The following is a 9,366-nucleotide window of genomic DNA, read 5'->3' as shown; positions in this document are numbered from 1 at the left end:
GCAGCAGTGTCCTCCGCAAGCCCACATCCTCTCCTGGACTGCAACAATGTCATGCCACCCTGGCCACTCAAAGCCCAGTCCAGCCTGACCCTGGGCCTGGCTCTCTTTGTCCTCCCCTCCTTCCTGACAGAGACTTCTGGAAGTGCGTCTCTGAGGGACGGCATGCTCAGTCCTTCTCGTGCACGGTGCCCGAATGCTTACAACCCCCAAGTTCATAGGTCCATATGTTGAAATTCCCACCCCAAGATGATGACTTCAGTGTGGGGAGGGCTTGGAAGAAGACCGGGTGACAGGGCAGATCTCTCAGGAATGGGATTAGTGCCCACGTGCAGGGGCCCCAAGAACTGTCTCCCTGCTTCTAACACGTGAGGACAGAAAGCAGAAGCCCATCGAGGGCCAGAAAACAGGACCTTCCCAGACAGGAGTGAACCAGCGTCTGCATCCTGGGCTTCCCAGCCCCCAGAACTTTGAAACTGACGCTTGCGTTGTTTAAGATTCAGGCTGTGGTGCTGTTGCAGCAGCCCGAGCTGAGACACCTTCCGTGTCGTGTGTGGCTGGCGGGCCACCTCCGGTCCTCCCCGGGAGCTGTTTGTGACCTCCTCTCGGGGTCCCATGGCGGCCCCAGCTCCTGACAGGGAACATGAGCCAGCCAGAGGAAGGCCAAGAGGATTCCTCCGGGTCCCAGGCGTGTCCTGGGATGTGGTGAAGGCCAGCCTCACAGGACTCCACAGCGGGGGACGGCGCAGAGCTGCACTGGGGGCTCTGGGAACCCCAATCCTAGGCAGCTGGCTGCACCCTCCCGCTTTCCGTGGGGCGCATCAAGGCCTGACAACACACTTCTCTTTATTTCAAAGAATAGAAGTAGTGCCCGGGACTTCAGCGGGAGCCCCTTGACCTAACGCCCACCCTTGCCCTCCTGCGCTACCTGAGGGGGGCTGGCATTTAAATTTTGTGGCAGGCTGCACATTAGTCAGGTCCAACAGGGAGGGTGTCCTCCATCAGCTGCACCTTCCCCCAAGTCACCCACACAGGAGGACGCATGGGGGCTGCTGACCGTGACCCCTCCTGAGGGGCAGGCTGGACCCCAGGCAGTACAGACAGCCGACCGCCTCTCTATCTGCTTTGGTTGAAGTGCATCAAACCCCTTCCCCCCACTGTGTGGCTGAAGCAGGGCCAAGTGAGCACTCCACAGCACGCAGGTGACTTGCCACCGCAGCAGGTCTTGAGGCAGGAGGAGACAGGCAGGCTCCATCTCCAGTCTGCACGTTCCTCTGATGCGCTGGCGCTCTGGCATTGTGTTCCCTTGGAAATCCGAGGCTGTCCTGACCTGTGTTTCATCAAATCTCCTTTGAAGGAGGCTGCCTTGATCAGGTCACCAGCAGAGACGGGGCCCATGCTTTTGCCCAGCTCAAAGTGCCAACGGCTCAGACAAGCATCCTTTGATAAGCTTTACCAATTTCCCTCCCAACAGGCAGACATGGCCTGTCCACACCTGGGCTAAAAGGTCAACGAGTGATGGAGAGTACATAGTGCTTCTTAGGACTTGGACGGCTCCAGCCTGCAGACCAAGGGCCTGGTTGCTGACCGCCTGCCAGCAGAGGCCAGCCTCCTCCTGCAGGCAGAGGCCAGCCTCCTCCTTCATGGCTGCACTCCCTTCTCACCTAGCGGTAACTGCTCCTAGAATGGACCCATTCATTTCCAGGTCCCTGACCAGATTAAACTAAATTTTTTTAAAACTCCCAAAGAAGTAGTTACAGTATGAAGTAATTAGAAATAAGGAAACCCCTGGAATCACCTTTTCCAGACTTGCCTGGGAGACCCGGTTGGAACTAATCATGGATGGTTGAAGGGAGCCCCAGAGTCGCAGGGTGCCTCTGGGAGGTGAAGAGAGTGAGGTGCAGAGGGGAAGAGGCACAACCTGAGGTCACCAGAGCAGTCAGCTGGCTGTCCCAGGCCAGAGCCGCCCTTTGATCATGGGGTCCCCACCACCCCTGCCACAGTCACCGGGAGATCTGTCCGTGCCCAAGAACCACTAGCCAACCCCCCACTCTCCTAGAGACTCATTTTTTACATAGCGCATGCAGATTCCTTTAGGCCTTCCTTCTGATCAAGTTCCCCGGTCACCCCTTAGGTGAACAGGCCAAAGATCCTTAGCCCCACAAATACAAAACCCCAGGGTCATCTTGAAAAACACTCTTGGTGCTGGGGTTTGGTGCAAACTCCTAGGGGAGGCTGGCCTCCATCTGCAGTAGCCTCAACCCACATCTGCCTGACCATTAGACTGGATGGTCTCATTTCATCCTGGGGATGCCCTCCACGGTGAGGCTGGAGTGTTCTGCTCTCTCAGTTTTCAGTAGGAATCAAGCTCATTAAGCTTTGCAACTCAAACGCTAACGTTTTTTCCCTAGGTTCTGGCTTCTCACTAAGAACCCATGGAAAATGGACTAATTTTCCCAACTTTCTGTCCTCCTTCATTTTGAAAAGAATGAAGCTGATTTCTGTTACCACATTATTAAAGTAATGCATGTCGAGTGTAGGACACTGTGACATAATAAGAAATGTACCTCTGGTCCTGCTTCTGGTTTCTGACACACAGAGCTCCTGAGTCCCTCATAACCTCTGGACTGATGGAGGTGACAGGTGCATCTTCCCTTTACCTTAGTCCTTGGTTCCTATGCAAGAGCTTCTAAGGCCCTTAGCACTGCCATGTGACAAACGTCCTTCACATGGTGCTAGGAGAGCCAGTACTGGTCCCCTGGATGACTTCAGGATGGGGCTGTTCCCCAGAAAGGCCAAGGCATAGCTGAATGGCTGGGATTTAAGCAGCCCTATACTCCTCACTTCCAGGAGAAGAGGGTCTAGAAGGCCCTATCAGTTGACTGGCAGTGATTTGATCAGTCACGTCTACATACTGAAGCCTCCGTGAAACCACCAAGTGCTGAGATTCAGAGAGATGCCAGGTTCGGGGGCACTTGTGGGGAGGTGGTGCTCCCAGGGACAGTCGCAGCACCTCTCCCCTTTCACTGCTCCTGAGTTGGATCCTTTAGAGTAAACCGCTGCATGTTGAGCATCCCTTTCAGAATGACAATGTGATGCCTCACGAGGAAAACGCCACACCATAACACTGTTCCATGCACACAATCATCAGGAGAACTGTACAAAACTACTTCAGGCTGTTGCACACTGGGTAAAAAACATAAATCGATTTTGTATTCGGGTTGGGTCCCATCCCCAAGGTGTCTCACTATGCATATGCAAATACTCGAAAATCTAAATGAATTTGGAATCTGAAATGCTTCTGGGCCTAAGCATTTCAGATGACAGTAAGAGTAAGTAAAGGGGGTCCAATTCCGTGGGCGTTTACACAAATTTTCAAACCTGAAGGGGGGGCCGTGGGCCCCTCGGTCGCAGCCAAGCCGGGCAGAAGTGGGGAGTCTGGGAGCTCTGCTCCTGGGGGCCTGCAGTGTGTCCCTCCCCATCTCTTCATCCCTCTCTTTTTGGCACAGCCCAGAGAGTGCCCAGGCCAAGAAGGATGCTCATGCCATGTAGAAAGAAGGCACAGGGAAGCTGGGCAGGACAGCTGCACACAAAACTCAAATGGGCCATTGGAAGTGCAGACGTGCCTTCCCCGGATGAGCGTGAACAGCAGTGGTACGTAAAGCAGAAGAAAATCACGCGAGCTAAGGAAGAGAGCACCGAGCCGGGACAGCCGGGAAACCAGACCAGTCCACAGCTACGAGCCCATTTTGTGTAGGCGTGGTCAGTCCCACTGACCACAGGAACGCTGAAAGCCACTGTCCACAGCAGAGGGAGGCCCAGACGAGGAAGCATTGAAATTCAGCCTAAGTGGTTGTTATTTTTTTTAAGTCTTCTATAGTTTGAGAAGTCAGTAAAACATTCCCTCCTTCTTTCTTACCTTCTTTTTCTGCATTTAAAAATAGAAACAAAGAAAATTCTGATTGCCTCAGCCTGAAACCAAACCTCTGCCAGGCAGACTTGCCTGAGACAGGAGGAGCCTCACACCGTAGGCAGACCACAGGTGGCCCCTGCAGGTGGCCACCCAGCCTGTTTCTGCACTGTGGCAAATGCTCCCAAATGACTCAGAGAAAGCTCTGGAAGATCATGCCTAAGTGATCAATCACATATACATGATTGAAAACCAACGTACTGATATGATTCTGAATTTTTTTTTAAAGATATAAATTCAGAAACATAATAAAGCCCTCAAAAACTACAAAGTTAATAGAAATTCAAGAAAAGAGTACAGAGCATTCCTGGCCAAAGGCATGTGCTCAGCAACCTCATGCCCTCTGGGAAGACCAAGCAGGGAGCATGCTTATGAATCAGCCTGAACAGGGCCTAGGGCTGCTACTTCAGACTGCCGGAGCTGAGGAGGTGGATCATGAACAGCAGGGCCCCTGCAGACAGGATGCAAACCAGACCATTTGGCATTCGGTGTTGACAGTTCAAACTTCAATGTTTAGGACCCCTGAGATGATTAGTTGGTTGATTTTTTTTTTTTTCTTTTTTCTAAATCAGTGAGCAACTATTCAAATAGTGGGTTGTGGCTGGTCTCCACGGCTCACAACTTAGAGAAGGGGCCTCTTCCAAGGCCAAGAAGCTGCTGACAGCAAGTAAGCACTATCAAGATGCAGAGAAGTTTGTTCAGGACTTGCGGACTCCGCAGCTCCGACTTCTGGGGAGACTACATAGAGCCCTCGCTAATAGACAGCAGCGTGACATTCACTTAATAAATCTTATTCTGTCCTCTGGTTGCAGGAAGGCTGAGTGTGGGGTGAACAGCTAAGGCAGCAGTTCTCAAAGAGGGGGGCCGGCTCCCGTGCACTCCTGCGCTGGCTCTGTGAGGTCTGCAAGGTCAAAACTCTCTTCACCGCAGTACTAAGATGTCACCTCCTTCTTACCAGGTTGGCACTTGATCAGATGCAAAAGCAACTGCAGGTGAAAAGCCTTGTGCCCAGCACAAATTCAATCCTTGGCACCCACTGCAGGAGCGGTCACAGTGCCCGTCACCACCCTGTGCCTGGGGACACCAGATCAAGAGTGAAGCATAGATAACTATGCTAACTTCATGCTGAAGTACAACTGCGTCTGCAGGCCGAGGCCCGGCGGGAGAGGCTGCACTGTGAGTTAAGACAACTGCTTTTCTCCTGGAACTCCATTTTTACTTAAAAGAATGACTGACAAACCATAATTTCTCAGCTTGGAGTATTTGGCAACATTTTCTCAAAAATGAATAAAGTGAGTCTGACACCTCGAGGAAAACAATATCGGTTGCCAATTACAGAATTTGAGTTTTCAAGCAAAACTAAGAATTCTGGAAAACCTGTATCAGCGGTTGTGAGCTTGGCCAGATTCCCAATGCTTTACAGACTTTCCTGTAATTGATGGTGATAGTCACAAAGGTGGATGTTTGTGAAGGAAGTGTCGATGTTTGGAAGATTTGGATAAGTTGGTGAACCAGAGCTCTCTGTGATCAATAATTAAGGTGACAAAATGAAGAATAAGTCCAAGGAAGACAAGTACATTTTAATATAACAGGGAAGGAAAGCGTCACCAATGTATCTCCAGCTTCCACATTGTACCTGAACTCTAAGTAACTCCACTTGACAAGTTTTGGTGTAGTACCAAGAAGAATATCCATGGTTACCTAAAAAGTATGCCTCTCTGTTCTGACTGCATCTGTATACGAGGCTGGGTTTTCTTCAATCAAGATAACTGATCAGAACAGATTAAAGACAAAAGCAGATTGAGAATCCAGCTATGTTCTCTTAAGTCAGATATTAAAGGAATTCCCCTGGCCCCCTAAAAGTAAAAGAATGCCACTCTTTTCACTAAATTACTTTTTGTATTAAAATACATAGTTACTTTTCATTAAAGTAGCTTACTTAAAGTCATGTGTAAAAGGCTTACTATTATTCTCAAATAAAGAACAATTATTGTGAATAATGATTGACTTTAATTTCCACTATGATAAATATTGAATAGATACAGCCCATAAAAACAAAAGTTCTTTAGAACCTTCGATCATTTTTAAGTGTGAAAACAATCATGAGACCAGAAGTTTTGAGACCTTAAATGTAACCAGACCAAGACCCTCTGGAAAAGCAAAGCATGGACCATAACATAAGGTAACCTAGGAGCTTCAGCGAGTGTGACTGTTATGTCAAGTAGGTTCAGCACTGTCACAGTGTGCCAGCTGGCGGGGCGTTGACGGTGGGGAAGCTGTGTGGGCACAGGGAGTACGTGGGAAATCTCTGTACCTTCCTCTCGGTTTTTCTGTGAACTCAAAGCTGCTCCAAAAATAAACAAATAAACAAAACCTTTTTAAAAAAGGCAATGCCCCCTCTACCTGGTTGTCTACCATTCTCTACGAGGTCGTGTTGGACTGAGCAAGCTTCTGACTGCAGGATCTTCACAGCAGCCTTAAGCTGGACAGATCTAGGCTGGAAGAACAACCTTTCCACTATGACCCTGGAGGTGGTGTTGTATCACCTGGCTTGGCATCAGTTGACTTGGGTCAGAGCACAGCTATGAAACTTCCAGAGATGCTGCATTTAGAGCAGGGAGCGTGTTGGAATTCTCAGCACAAAGTCAGGGAGATCCCAGGTCCTGAGTGGCTGCCAGAATGGCCACAGGCTCTGTGGGCACTTAGTGTAGGTGTGTTGGTCTGTCAGGGTCACCATGACAAAGCCATGGAGTGGAGGCCTTAAACAACATTCATCTTCTCAAAGTTCTGAGGCTCCAAGTCCAAGACCAAGGTGATGGTGCAGATGGTTTTTCTGGTCACTCTCTCCTTGTCTTGCTAGTGGCTGCTTCTCACTGCATCCACCCATAGCCAGGGCTTCAGCATGTGAATGGAGGGGTGATTCAGTCCATGGAGTAAGTGGAAAACAAGGGAGAAGTCTGGAAACTAAAAGCTGTTTATTAAAGGATTCTTGTTCTGGAACATGGAATGCATTTTTTGCATCCTGCTGAAGATACCCCGTGGCCGTCTTCGCTCATCACTCCCTGGGTTTTGCGGGGAAGCGCAGGCATGAGTGTTTCAACACCGTTACACAGCACACGGTCCCCGTGGCAGCCGGGTGTGGAGTAGCAGAGCTCAACGGGAGTGTTCTGAAGACAGTGGCTCCCTACACCTGTGTGCTTGGAAACGGGACTGTCACATCTGGTGTTTATGGAAATGCTTCTTAAAACCAAACCCTATGAAATTAAAGGGAAGGACACTGAGCTTCCTAAGTCACCTACCCTTTTTTTGGTTTTATTTTTCAGACGAGGAAGCAGCTCAAGGGAACCGTGGGTTTCCTCTACTTCCCTGTGACCAGTGGTTCTTTTGGGTCATTTCTAAGGTTGTTTCAGCCCTTGCTCAGGTCACAGAGTCTGTGGTAGAGCCAAGTCCACCTCTGTTGCAGGAGGTTGTCCCCAGTGGTCTGGGTTTCCTTGGGGATGCCCCACAGCCCCCAGTAATCTACTTCCCATGCGGCCTGGCTACGTGGCCTCAGCGACACCTATCCGGCTGTTTCGCAAGCCCCATGCAATGGCACACACTGCTGAGACCCTGGCCCCCGCGCTCTATCTCACAGGCAGCAGGTTGTCCCCTGGTTGTCACTGGGCCTCGGTCTCTCGACACAGTGCACACTCTCTTCTCTATACCAACTGCCACCAGCGTAGTGATTCCTGGTTGAGAGTGTAATGCGGTCCTCAGAAAGAGGGCAGACTATTTTAAATCCACGGACCACTTAGGAAGCCAGGGAAGACAATATGCAGTTTTCAGGGACTAGTGCAATCGGTTACGTTTTTAATCAAAGGGTGAATGTTGACCTGTTTAAACACTGCAAGAATCCGCGCACTTAGTCACTCAAAATGGCGTGTGCTTGGGGTAACTACTGGGGCCAAAGTCTAGTGCTTAGACATTTACTCCAGTCCTCTCATACACACCCAGGCCTTGTCAGGTTATTGGCCCCAGCCGTGTGGCCCCTGTAGGGGCAGTGATGGACAGAGGCCCAGTGTTTGGTTGAGGTGTGTGTGCTTCCAGAGAGCCAGGGGAGTGGTCTTTCTACTGGGGCCAAGGTTAAAAATTAGAAGGCTATTCAACTAATATAACCATACAGCTATCATAATGATAATGAAATGCAAAAAATAAAATTAGAAGTTTACCCTCCTGTTGGCAGGAAGAGATCTAAAACAGGACTGCTCTTGTTTTAAAGTAGCTTGCTTAAAATGAACAATATGAAATGTGACGCATTCCTACATATGTTTTTCTTTTTTACTAAGCATTTAAGCTTTTTGAAAATGAAACTTTCACTCTGAAGTTTGCCACAGATCCAGATCCTCTTCTTTTAAAGCCAGGACTTGTCTGAAATTCTGACTGATGCTGTAATTCTTTTTCGGTAGCTTTGGGCAGCAGGAGGACACGCAGCAGGGAGCAGAGAGGAGAAGGGTGGGACCGATGCTCCTGCCTATTCGCAGCTCCCTCCTCCCTGCATGGCGCAGGAATCCAAGACGAGCAGCTGTGCTGAGATCAGTAAGTGCAGGCGGTCTCCGCCACTCAGTACTGCTGGCACGGGCAGCAGGTGAGTGCCTGTCTACTTGGCAACCATTTGCAGAGCCTGTTGCCTGTGTCCCTTTCCTCTTCATCTCCCGTCTACATCATCAAGACCTGATGTAAAACCCAAACCTTCAAGGCATACAAATGCTTCTGGGCTTAAGGAATGGAGAACATTTTTTTTACCGTGGAAGATCAGATTTTTAAAACTACGTTCCAAATTTTATGATTGGTTAATAGATTAGAGTAACTTTGAGCTAGCAGGACTTCAGGGTAGGCGGTTAGAGAGAAGAGACATTGCAAAGAACGAGGATGACTTTGTGGCTGAGGACCTGTTTTAAGTGGAATCAAGCAGTGGCTTTTCACCTCAGTCTCAAGTGCTGGACAGTAAGTCCACGGGGGGCAGATACTCAGGTCAGCACAGCGCCAGCCTCACCCCAGGTACCCAGGGCACGTCTGTAAGACAGACTGTTGAAAATAATAAGAGGAGGCCGTTCACCCTGGCGAGCTTGGTGAATGATGGGCCCTCTGTCTAAAGTGGCTTCTTGGCACACTGCGCCAGCGAATCCGCTCTGCTCAGCCCTGGTGCCACCAAGACACGGATGGTGATTAGTTCACAGCCCTATTGGCAGCCAGTGGAATCGTCAGGCTCAAGTGGTTTTTGGGAGATGATCCTACTGGCAAGGAGGTGACTTACTTCATTTCCCTGGCTGCCCAACTGTCTTCTTAGGAAATTACAAACCAGTTCCACCCAACCTGTTCTTGGAGGGCTTCCCAGCCCCTGAGCTCCTGTGTATTCTGGT

This window comes from Sciurus vulgaris (genome assembly GCF_902686455.1).
Source record: "Sciurus vulgaris genome assembly, chromosome: 4".
Classification (NCBI taxonomy): Eukaryota; Metazoa; Chordata; class Mammalia; order Rodentia; family Sciuridae; genus Sciurus; species Sciurus vulgaris.
Note: the sequence above shows the minus strand (reverse complement) of the source record.